The 13,112-nt window shown below is 35.8% G+C and overlaps 1 protein-coding gene and 1 non-coding gene across 2 annotated transcripts in view; both read right to left on the minus strand.

Moving 5' to 3' along the window:
- The window catches only part of CNTN5 (contactin 5), a 1,670,765-nt gene that overhangs the window by 1,380,081 nt on the left and 277,572 nt on the right, over positions 1-13,112 (minus strand). The gene's annotated exons all lie outside the window — the stretch shown is intronic.
- On the minus strand, positions 8,846-8,917 carry TRNAS-GGA (transfer RNA serine (anticodon GGA)). The gene has a single exon. It is a non-coding gene; the product is annotated as a tRNA-Ser (tRNA).

Genomic DNA, 13,112 nt, shown 5'->3' on the forward strand with positions numbered 1-13,112 from the left:
AGGAACCAGAGATCAAATTGCCAACATCCATGGGATCATGGAAAAAGCAAGAGAGTTCCAGAAAAGCATCTGTTTCTGCTTTATTGACTATGCCAAAGCCTTTGATTGTGTGGATCACAATAAACTGTGGAAAATTCTGAAAGAGATGGGAATACCAGACCACCTGATTTGCCTCTTGAGAAATCTGTATGCAGGTCAGGAAGCAACAGTTAGAACTGGACATGGAACAACAGACTGGTTCCAAATAGGAAAAGGAGTACGTCAAGGCTGTATATTGTCACCCTGTTCATTTAACTTATATGCAGAGCATTGGACTAGAAGAAACACAAGCTAGAATCAAGATTGCTTGGAGAAATATCAATAATCTCAGATATGCAGATGACACCACCTTTATGGCAGAAAGTGAAGAGGAACTAAAAAGCCTCTTGATGAAAGTGAAAGTGGAGAGTGAAAAAGTGGGCTCAAAGCTCAACATTCAGAAAACGACGATCGTGGCATCCGGTCCCATCACTTCATGGGAAATAGATGGGGAAACAGTGGAAACAGTGTCAGACTTTATTTTTCTGGGCTCAAAAATCACTGCAGATGGTGACTGCAGCCATGAAATTAAAAGGTTCTTACTCCTTGGAAGGAAAGTTATGACCAACCTAGATAGCATATTCAAAAGCAGAGACATTACTTTGCCAACAAGGGTTCGTCTAGTCAAGGCTATGGTTTTTCCTGTGGTCATGTATGGATGTGAGAGTTGGACTGTGAAGAAGGCTGAGCGCTGAAGAATTGATGCTTCTGAACTGTGGTGTTGGAGAAGACTGTTGAGAGTCCCTTGGACTGCAAGGAGATCCAACCAGTCCATTCTGAAGGAGATCAGCCCTGGGATTTCTTTGGAAGGAATGATGCTAAAGCTGAAACTCCAGTACTTTGGTCACCTCATGCGAAGAGTTGACTCATTGGAAAAGACTCTAATGCTGGGAGGGATTGGGGGCAGGAGGAGGAGGGGACGACAGAGGATGAGATGGCTGGATGGCATCACTGACTCGATGGACGTGAGTCTGAGTGAACTCCGGGAGTTGGTGATGGACAGGGAAGCCTGGCGTGCTGTGATTCATGGGGTCGCAAAGAGTCGGACATGACTGAGCGACTGATCTGATCTGATCTGATCTGATAGTTCGGAGTAAGTTCTATAAATGCACATATCTGGTTAGTAATATTTATTCCTTGCAAAAGTCAATTTTACAAATGAAAAAATCAAATCACAAAACTGAAACAAACCGTGTTTCTAAATTAAGAATGGAGTCAAAATGTGTCTCAATTTTCTAAGTCTAAATCTCTTGCTTTTTTGTTGTTGTTACATTGTGTCTTCTCCCTACTTTTAACATTCATTATGATAATAAATGTTAATAATTTCTTAAAAGTATCCAAGGAAGTTTCAAATATTTTTTTTTTTTTTAATTTTATGTTATAGAGGAGTTGAGGTGAAGTGAGTGAAAATGAAAGTCGCTCCGTTTTGTCCAGCTCTTTGAGACCTCATGGGCTGTCCATGGAATTCTCCAGGCCAGAATACAACCCAGGCATCGAACCCAGGTCTCTCACATTGCAAGCAGATTCTATACCGGTTGAGCCACAAGGGAAGCCTAAGAACACTGGAGTGGGTAGCCTATCCCTTCTCCAAGGGATCTTCCCGACCCAGGAATCGAACCGGGGTCTCCCGCATTGCAGGCAGATTCTTATAACAACTGAGTTATCAGGGAGTTGAAGGCACATGCAGAATTCCATATGAGTATTTGACTACACTATTAAGGTATATCATTTTGACTTTCTAACTTTTCAATATTTAGTAAAGATATAAACTTCTATCAAGATAAATTCTCAAGCAAAGTGTCTAATACTTTTTCAGCCAAAAATTAAGTTGCAAATCAACAGCGTGTATTAATATTGTTATTATAACCTGTTGATTTACATATTTTTGTATCAAGTAAATAAAGAGACTAGCCCATAATTAGCAATTATTTCTGCTTTTGCCAACTGTTGGTTTCTGTTGTTGTGGTACTTAACCTCTCTGAGTACTGTTTATACTCAGAGAAAACCAACTCATTTATTAAAAAAAAAAAAAATCAGATTAGGGTGGTTTGTCTTTCCTAGCATTTCTATGCTAAGGCTCATTTCATAAAGATATTTTAAAAATACACTGATTTCACACTTGAGTTTACTATTTGGGAGCTGTTGCAGTATTCTACCATAATCACCCTGCACATTTGGAAACATTTATATGGGCATTCCTAGCTTCAATTTTTGGAGAAGGCAATGGCAAGCCATTCCAGTACTCTTGCCTAGAAAATCCCATGGATGGAGGAGCCTGGTAGGCTGCAGTCCATGGGGTCGCTACGAGTCGGACACGACTGAGTGACTTCACCTTCACTTTTCACTTTCACGCAATGGAGAAGGCAATGGCAACCCACTCCAGTGTTCTTGCCTGGAGAATCCCAGAGACAGCAGAGCCTGGTGGGCTGCCGTCTATGGGGTCGGACACGACTGAAGCGACTTAGCAGCAGCAGCAGCAGCTTCAATTTTGATATCATGGCTACATTACAGAACTTGTGAGTGGTGCTATTTGCACTGCAATTCTCTTTAATGATGGTGTCTGCCCTGTGACAATATAAAAAGTTCCCTTCTGTCATTAATCTGTAAACTTCTAGTACTGAGGCCAACTTCATCATATAGTCAGTATGACAGTTCTCCAAGAATCTGCTGGATTACAGCCATTGCCTTATTGCCATTGTCAGTTATTACAAAATTAGATGAAATTATGTGTGGGTAGGGTAATTCAGATCTTTCAACATTCATAATGATGATGAACAACTCTAGTTCTTATTGCATTACCTGCTTTGGCTAACAGCACAAAATGTGTTCACTGGATAACAACCAATGCTCCAGTTAAATCTATGATATGAAGATACCATCTTCATATCATCTTAGATCTTAGATCTCATCTTCCTTAATAGGTGGAATCAAGTAAACTCATATTTAACCCAACTTCTGGAACTTAATGGACAATTAATTTTGGCTCAACTAATCAGGTTTATGATGTAAGGTGACATAAGCTACTATCATTTCATTTAATGTCACTTAAGGTGATATTCTAGAAATAACACAGCCCCAGGTCCCTGTAGATCATTAGGTTTCAACGGTCATAATTGTGCTCTCCAGAAGACACTGGGAAGTGTCTGAAGACATTTTTGATTGTCATCATGTGTGCAGTGGGGGTGCTACAGTGAGTAAAGGTTGAGGATGCTGATAAAGATCCCGTAACACACAGAACAGTCCTTTCATCCCCTCCAACAATTATCTGACTCAAGATGTTAACAGTGCTAAAGGTGATAATCCTGACTTTTGTTGTTTAGTCACTAAGTTGTGTCTCTTTGCGAGTCCATGGACTGTATCCAACCAGGCTCCTCTGTTCATGGAATTCTGAACAAGAATTCTGGAGTGGGTTGCTATTTCCTCCTCAAAGAATCTTCTTAACCCAGGGAGTGAACTCATTTCTCCTGCTTTGCAGGCAGATTCTTTACCACCGAACCACTTGGGAAGCCTGATTCTGACTTCAGGTGACAAAAATCTGAATTTCAACTAATGCCCTTCAGGAGAATATAGTCAGAATACTATAAAGTTGTTTTCTGGTCTCCCCTCTTCATATAGTCCATAAATGCTGGTACAGTGAAAATTTAAATTACAGAAGTGTGGAAAAGGATATAATATACAGTATAAGAATATATTTCAGGAAAAGAAGTCTTAAGCACCTTTCCTCTAGAGTTAATGGCAGACAGACACATTCAAAAATACAGCAACACTAAAAATACAACTATTTTAAATTTAAGCCTGTGTTTGAAACAATAAGAACTTGGGTGTATGTAGTTTGACAGTGATGTCAATAATTTTTGCATGCACCATTCTGTATTAGAACTGTAGCAAAATAACACTATTTTTGATAATCAATTTTCAAATTTGTTTTTTCCATAAAGACTTTGTCAAAAGTTATTAAGGAATCTGACTTTAGATTCCAACTAATCAATCACTCAATAGTACTTTTCTAAGTGGGACCAAAGTGCCTATCACTGTCTTTTCATTACTCTAAAAGCCTGTTCTGGCTATAAGGAATCTAGTTCACTCAAAAGGAAGGAGAAAAGCACTTGAGTGTCATACCTCTAAGTCTTGTTAAGTTGCCAGAGCCTGTAGTTCTTTATTTATGTTTTGCCTAAGAAACACTGTGGGTACTTTTTTCATATTCCTGGACCTGAGCATCAAAGAGCCTGATTTAGTAGGTGTAGAATAAGATACAAAAGTAGGCATTAAAAAAAAAAATTTTTTTTTTGGTGATTTCATGCTGATGATTTCAAACCATAGTTTCAGAGATTCAACTCTAAATTCACAAGCTACTTGTGAGAAACTGAATAGGAAGAGTCATACAGGTCAAAAATTTTAAAGACTTGTGCACAATACATTGTTATTACTTTATAACAATAATTTATTGATTCAACAATTGTTGAAAGCAATTTATCTGCCACAAGTAGTCTAGGCACTGGGGATATGGTTATGAATAAAACAAACAAACAAAAAATAATCTGCTCTGATGGAGCTTACATTCCAGTGGGAGAAAACAGAGAATGAATTACTAACATACGGAAGAGACAATTAATAGTTTTCTTCAGATGCGTATTTTGGGATGATTTATTAGTAAACTCTAGAACATTTAAGAATTTCTTTCCTTTGAAATATGTTTCTTCTCCACATCTCTCTCCATAGACCCACAATTCTATCAGTCAATTTTTAAAAATATTAATTAATATCAAATTAAAAGGCTAATGTTTACTTGAAAGCAGTACTATATCTGATTCTTATATGAGGTTGTTTCCATTTGTCACACTGTAACAAAGTAACAATCTTAGAAAATCTTTCTGACATTTATTTTCCACTTGTAAAAACCTACTGCATGTTTTATTTTGGCTGCCTTTATACCTCTCTCTTAGAATTACATACATTCTTATAATTATATTTTTGGTGTGGTATAATGAGATGTTATCACCTTGTTACCTAACAAGACTCAATTTTTTTAAGTTCTCTGATTTGAAGGACAAAGAGAAACTATAATATGTGTTTATGTGTGTGTACGTGGTTTTGTTGTTTTTTTTTTTGTTTTTGTTTTTCTGATTCAACTATCTAGTGCAATAAATTTGGAGAATTTGAGAAGCATTCCAATCAATAAAACAAACAAAAAAAAATCCCACTGAAAATTTAAGAAATGTAGAATACAAAGTTTAAATCTATTTATTTACCACAGATTTTCTTATAGCTTTTATCATGATTGTGAATTCTAATCCTCAAAGGCAAGACAAAATAAGCAGTATTATCTAAACATACTCAATCGTGGATTCCTTTTCATTGAGCTTACAAAAGGACCATATGCTGTGAAAAAGTGATTAAGAACACAGGGAAATATGGAAAATATTTTTTAAATCTGAAAAGCCAAATTAAAAAATATGTTATATACACACACAGACACAAACAAGTATAATTATATAATTATATGGCAGGAATCTCATTAAGTGTGAAAAGGTTAAGCAGAAATACTCCCTTTCTATTTTATCTTAAAATTTAGTGATTTTAGTGCTTGCATTTCAATCTAAAGAAAAAATAATTTTCAGATTATTTCCTCATCATTGTCACTCTTCTCTCTCAGGAGAACACAGAAGAGTTCATTAGACATTAGACACACATCAAGACATTAGAGAGAATTGTATCAAAAGAAAGAATACAATAAAAGGCAGGAGTAGTCAGAATAGAGAACATCAAATATTTTGTTGGAAAATATGTAAATTTGGACTGGTATAGAATACACTGGGAGAAGAATAGACTGGTAGAATAGACTGGAATAAGCACACAATCCACAGAAATAAATACCTAAAGGTACATGCAGAAAGATTCTCTGAACACACACATTATTAAGTATGGAAATAGATCTTAAAATAAAAATAAAGGTTTAAAAATGAGTTAATTTCACTACTAATGGGTTATGATTAAATGAAATAGATGATCCATAAAAAAAAAAAAATCCTCTAAATCTGGGATTGTGTATATTTATACACTGACTTGCTGCAGGAAAGATTTAGAGAAACTACTAATTTAAGACCATTTTAAATTATAAAATTCTTATTTATGATTTCTTTGCTGCATATTTAATTTTTAAGCAGTGAAAAATACAAAATTCTTACACTGATATAATATTTGTTTGGTTACCAGGCCAAATCCTATCATAAAATAAATCTCAACCCAAACAGAAGTCACCCCTTAGTCAAACCAGTCAAGGATTTTGGGTTTTGTTTTATTTTGTTTTTAATCTGCCCACTGTGGCAGATGATCTAGGTCATAATTTCAATGATTATTATTCTTAATAGTATGTGTTTTTATGCTTAAATTGAATGTAATAAACTTCAGGTAGTTCTCATTCAATGGGTTCAGTTCTATCAGTTCACAAAGCATCTTATCTTCATAAACTTTTACTTTCATTTATTAATTCAAAAAATACTAAATGTTTATGTGCTTCTATCATATTACAATTCAAAGTGTCTATCTAGGTATCATTGTACATTTCCTTGCATTTTTTTAGTACCACCTGGGGACAGAGAACCCTGGAGTGCTGTAGTCCATGGGGTCTCAGAGTTAGACAGAGACCGAACAACACTACCACCTGGTCCTTGCATTAGGACCCCAGTGTCAAGTTAGCAAAGCAAGGTTTTCAACACCTTTCCAAACACTGTCTCAGTGAAACTGTTCCATTACAGAATATTACAGAGTCAGCATGCATTGAACCTCAGTTAATTTATTTATGGCTCAGTCACTCCAGATCCCATTGAGAATTTATTTTTACCATATAAAATGATAACAAATTTAGTTACTTGGTGATCTTATCCTGACTTATTTTAGAAATAGTAATGTGTATGCATGCATGTGTGTCACATATGTGTAAGCACAGAGAAATTAATCATTACAAACAACAAATAATGACAAAAAATATTAAATCAAAAAAGTCAAGCATTCTGGTATCATATTTGTGCTGGATAATAAAAAATAATATTATAGATGCAATGATAAATAATACTTATGATAGTAATCCTTAGATATTAAGAAAATGCAAGCTGCTTCCTTTTTCATGACTGCTCAAATACTTATTTCCTTGTGGGAAATTCATTGTGCCAGGTCACTAAGAAGTATCATTTGGCTGGGCAAAAAACAAAGAAACCCTCTTCTTATACACAGCTTTCGAGTGCTGCCAAAGTGTAAGAAAAATGTAGAGCAAAAGTTCAAGGAATGTGATCAGAAAAGTCAGAAAAGGGATAAAAGCTGACATATGAAAAAGAAAATTCAAAAATGCAGTAGAAAATGAAGGCATGAAGGTACAGAAGCATCCATTTTAAGCTGTGTTAAAATATTAATTAGAATTTTATCTGTTATATTAACTTATCAAATGTCTCTTCTCTTGATAATGGTGCAAAAACAAATTATTTTTCCTACATTTTTCTTTATGTCCAGATAGAAGAAAAACAGAAAAGCATAGTTATACATACAGAAAAAGAAAAAGTAATATAGTGGATTCTCAAACGTTAGCTCCATCGGAATCATCTAGTATGATTCTTAAGTTTCTGGGCCCTGCCCCCCAAATTTCTTTTACAATAGGTCTGGGGTAGTGCTTGACAATTTTAATTTCTAATTTTATTAAGTTTCTCATTTTTAAATTTCAATATCAGGTCCTTAGATCATGCTGATTCATTCCTAGGTACTTAGAGAATCACTGATAAAACACATGGCCTATTTTCAGGAATTTCTAAAGATGCTAATGGAAACCTTAGCATGGAAAAGTTCTTCTCTCCAGTACTTTTACTTGACATTATAAAACTATAATGCAATTCTTAAGGTAGCACGGACAGGTTTCGTGGAAGATAATTTTTCCATTGACTTGGGTGGTGATGGTTTCAGAATGATTCAAGTACATTACATTTTATTTTGCACTTTATTTCTATTATTATTACATCAGCTCCACCTCAGATCATCAGGCAGTAGACCAGATGGGGGGGATCTCTGCTGTAAGTGATAAACAAGAAGTTATAAGATACCTAAGTAAAATACATTTTCAGTATATTTGCATCAATATTTTTTCAGGAAACTATAACAACAGTTGACCAATGGATTCAAAGTGGCATATTTTTTTGGCATGGAGCCCACCCACAGAAGCTGATCATTCATGTTGTCATTTATAGTATGTTACAACCATTACAAAAATGCACATATTATATGTTGTCTTGTTCAGTGTTTAGAATGAGAATCTAAAACAATGATACAACTTCTCAGATACATTTAGAGATCCAAAAGTTGCAGGATCCCAGATTCTTTCCTCTTTGACCAGGGCAAAGATGGAGGAGAAGGAGGAAGAGAAGGAAGAGGAGGAGGATGAGGAGGGAAGGAAGAAGAGACTTGTTTCACAGCATTAAGGTCTAAGTCAGCCCTGAAAAAGTCCTATATGTTGTTGAAGTAGGTAAATGTTTTCTTATGTATCCAAGCTTGGTTATGGCACAGCAAGCCATATATAATAAACAAGAACCTTATTATACTCTTTGGATAGAGCAAGGGGAATACAGACAGGACTAACCTACAGGATCAGAAAGTGCCTGCTTAAGTCACTCAGTCGTGTCCGACTCTTCGTGATGCCATGGACTGTAGCCTACCAGGCTCCTCCCCCCCATGGGATTCTCCAGGCAAGAGAACTGGAGTGAGTTGCCATTTCCTTCTCCAGGGGATCTTCCCAACCCAGGGATCAAACCCGGGTCTCCTGCATTCCAGGCAGACGCTTTAACCTCTGAGCCACCAGGGAAGCCCCAAATAATAAGCAAGAATCTTATTATACTCTTTGGATAGAGCAGGGGAATACAGACAGGACTAACCTACAGGATCAGAAAGTGCCTGCTTCCTTTAATTCCTTCCTAGTGTTTACTCTTCCTTGTACATATTTAATTATTTTTTCTCATTCTTATTCTTAATGTTTTTCCTAAGACCTTGGTTGCAAAGTTCAGTGGGATTTACCCTAGTCAAAAACTGAGAATCCTCAAACTGTTTGACATGAAGTTTTTACCATGTAAAAGAATGAGCATTTGAAATAGTAATAGAAAAATGATTTTTTTTAAATATATGATATGTGAGCTTTAGTTTGTGACCTAAGATTCACAATACCTACCATACTATATTTTTTGTGCATCTGGAATAAGGGCTACTAAAATATTATTATGACTAGGTGTAGATTCTTCAAAAATATGTGAATAAAATATTAAAATAGGATGTGTCAACATTTAACTTTTTTTCTAAATTCTCTAATGTGACTCTTCATGGCTTCTAGTCCCATCTGAGCTGTCATAACATTGATAAATCTCTACATGAGCTCTATGAAAAGAGATGAGTGGTTATGGGATGTGAACAAGTATACTACTGTCTTTGAAAAGCCACAGTTGGTTTACAGAATCACTCTCCCATAGTCATTCTCCATCCCTCAACAATCTTAAAAGCAATTCATATAGGAAAATGGAGGTCACTTAATATGTGGGAGACAATATGACTATATTAGAAAATGTCCCATTAAATTGGATTAAGAACTAAAGCTTTTAAAATCATTGATCCTTAATAAAACCAACTTGCATAAACATTATCATTCAAAACTCATACAATGAAATCAGAAAATAATTTAATATTTTTTCATTCAATAATTAAACTTGATAAGTTTAAATTTAATTTAATCTCTTAAAATATTATCAGAAACTAAGCTTTACACTGTTTCAGTTTCATTACTTTATAAAATTTCACACCTCCCTGGTTAAAGAATTTTTATTTTAAAAATCATATATTTTATTAATCAGTTACATGGTTAAATATTATTATACAGTAGTTTTCTTACACTGTTATTTATAATTAATTAAAATTGGAAATAAGCCAAGTGAAGAGTATATAATAGAGAAATGAATTACTACATAAACCTATGATGAAATATAGAGTCAACAAATATTATAGCAGGAGTTAGGGTTATATGTAGTTTTAACTTACCTCATTACTTTTCTGCATTTGTCAAGATTTCAATAGTCACAAAAATTAGAAATAATTTTCTTATCAATATGTTTAAAAATTTAAGAATATACTTGTCACACCCTTACGTTAATCAGAGCATGACAGAATTTTACTCATTCTAAAGGACATTTCTTTGACAACTGTATAAAGTTCTATTGAGATGCAGATCATACACTTTATCTAGATAGAATACACTTATAATCAATTGTAGCATATCCAAGAAACATAGTATCATTTATCCGGAAACTGAAAAATTGAAAGAACTAGCATAGTACCAAGATCATTATAAACTGTTTCATTTGCCAAGTTAGGTAACCTTCCAAAATCACCAGTGCTTCCAACATGTATAATGTTATAAAATATTCATTTAACAAAGCCATAATGAATTTCTTGGGCTTCCCAGGTGGCTCAGTGGTTAACAAAAAAAAAAAAAGAAAGAAAGAAAGAAATCCACCTACTAATGCAAAAGACACAGGAGACTAGGGTTCAATCCCTGAGTTGAGAAGATCCCCTGGAGAAAGTAATTGCAACCCATCCCAGTATTCTTGCTTAGAAATTCCCATGGACAGAAAAGCCTGGTGGGCTGCAGTCCATGGGGTAATAAAAGAATCAGACAAAACTGAGGATGCATGCACAATCAATTTCTCAAACTAAACTGATTTCAAAAAATATTTCTTAATTAAAAACATTCAAGGTTCCTGAAGGCATGTTTCAGACTCAGCAATGGTAGATCCTTTTGGAACATAGTTTAAGAATGAATCTGGTAATTGAGACTGTACAGACTCAGATTCCAACTCATATCTGGAAAATTATAATCCTCTTCATTTAAGAACCAAAGTCAAGTGTTCCTTTTTTTTTTTTTTTATTGTAAACAGAATTCAGTAACTTTCTAAGGCATTTGACTATTCCCACTACAAGACATTCAGCCAAACAGTCCTGCAGGGGAGTTTGCTTTTTGCCTCCATGTGGACTCAAGAGACGTATTTAAATTTGCTCCTCTTTTTTAGACCCATATGCATGATCCCATGTAGACAGATGTGTAAAATGATTTATCTGATTTTCCAAAGACATTGTATTCTATTGATATTGAACATGATACATATTCCTGTATAATTTCCCTACACAAATTACTTTAGAAGTCACTCTTTCCAACATAAAATTGCAACTATTTTGAAAATTATATAACAAATGTTTTTTGTTTGTTTCAACTATTTTGAAAATTATATAACAAATAACTTTTATATAGTTATTCTACATAGAAAGCCACTACTCAGTGTACCACTTAAGGAAGCTTCCCAGGTGGCACTAGTGGTTAATAAGCCACCTCATAATGCAAGAGACATAGAGATATGAGTTCAATTCTTGGATGGGGAAGATCCCCTACAGGAGGGCATGGCAACCCACTCCAGTATTCTTACTTGGAAAATCTCATGGACAGAGGAGCCTGGTGGACTTAGTTCATGGGGTTTCACATGGTCATACAACTAAAGCAACTTAGCAAAGCACAGCATCACTTTAGAAAAAAATGCATCACGAACAAAGCAACAATTTACAGCTGCTACTTACTTTTTCTTGGCCTTAGTTATATAAATGGTAGCCAGTAATGAGAAAGATGACAGGAAATTTTAAATACGATTACATTTTTTTGCTTATATAGATTGATCCCATGACTTTTACATGATCTATTTTAAAAATTAAATCATTTCTATAGTCGTATACTAATTTTAAGATTCTGATAAAATATCTGGCACCTACTAGGCACTCTGTAATTTAGACTATGGTGAGTGAAAGTTTCTCAGTCCTGTCTGACTCTTTGGGACTCCATGGACTTCCTCAGGCCAGAATACTGGAGTGGGTAGCCTTTCCTTTCTCCAGGGGATCTTCCCAACCCAGGGATCAAACCCAAGTCTCCCGCATTGCAGAGTCTTTACCAGCTGAGGCACAAGGGAAGCCCAAGAATAGTGGAGTGGGTAGCTTATGCCTTCTCCAGGGGATCTTCCTGACACAGGAATCGAACTGGGGTCTCCTGCATTGCAGGCAGATTCTTTACCAACTGAGCTATGAGGGAAACTCCGGACTATGGTGAACCTCTAAATTATTCAAGAACAAATGAATTTTTAAGCAAATGTACTTATGATAATTAGTTATGTATTTTCTAATGTATTTCTAACAGTATAGAAATCCAGTTTTGCCTATTTGAATTAAAGAATGAAATAAAATATTTAGGAAAGAGATCAAAATGGTGGAGTAGAGGATATATAACTCAATCTCCTCTTTCCCACAAACACAACAAAAATACATATGCATATGGAATAACTGTCACAGAAAACTAACAAGAAACTAATGGAAAGACTCCAGTATAATGAAGGCTGAAAAAAGAAATCAGGCAGGAAGGGAAGATAAGTGATTAGGTCAAGACCTGTGCCCTAGGGAGATGACTCAGGGGAAAGGCAGATTACATGGAGACCCTCCCTGGGAGTGGGTGGTTCAAAGCACATATTGGGAACTCCAATCCTGGTGCCTAACACAGGGAAGACAAGCCCCTTTGCTGGTTGGAGGGGTGGTGAGACTACCAGGAGGGCAGTGGCAAGCAGGGACTTTGCTTAGGACAAGCTTGTGAATGCCTGCTTATTCTTAAGTGGGGTGGACAGGTGCACTGAAACTGCAGGTAGCTGGTTTCCTGAGCCCACCTCAGCATGCCCAGCCTAAGCTGAGAAATTGCTCCAGCCCCATATACTTTTTTGGAGAAGGCAATGGCACCCCACTCCAGTACTCTTGCCTGGAAAATCCCATGGGCGGAGGAGCCTGGTAGGCTGCAGTCCATGGGGTCACTAAGAGTCGGACACGACTGAGCAAATTCACTTTCACTTTTCACTTTCATGCAATGGAGAAGGAAATGGCAACCCACTCCAGTGTTCTTGCCTGGAGAATCCCAAGGATGGGGGAGCCTGGTGGGC

The sequence above is a fragment of the Bos taurus genome, chromosome 15, assembly GCF_002263795.3.
Source record: "Bos taurus isolate L1 Dominette 01449 registration number 42190680 breed Hereford chromosome 15, ARS-UCD2.0, whole genome shotgun sequence".
NCBI lineage: Eukaryota > Metazoa > Chordata > Mammalia > Artiodactyla > Bovidae > Bos > Bos taurus.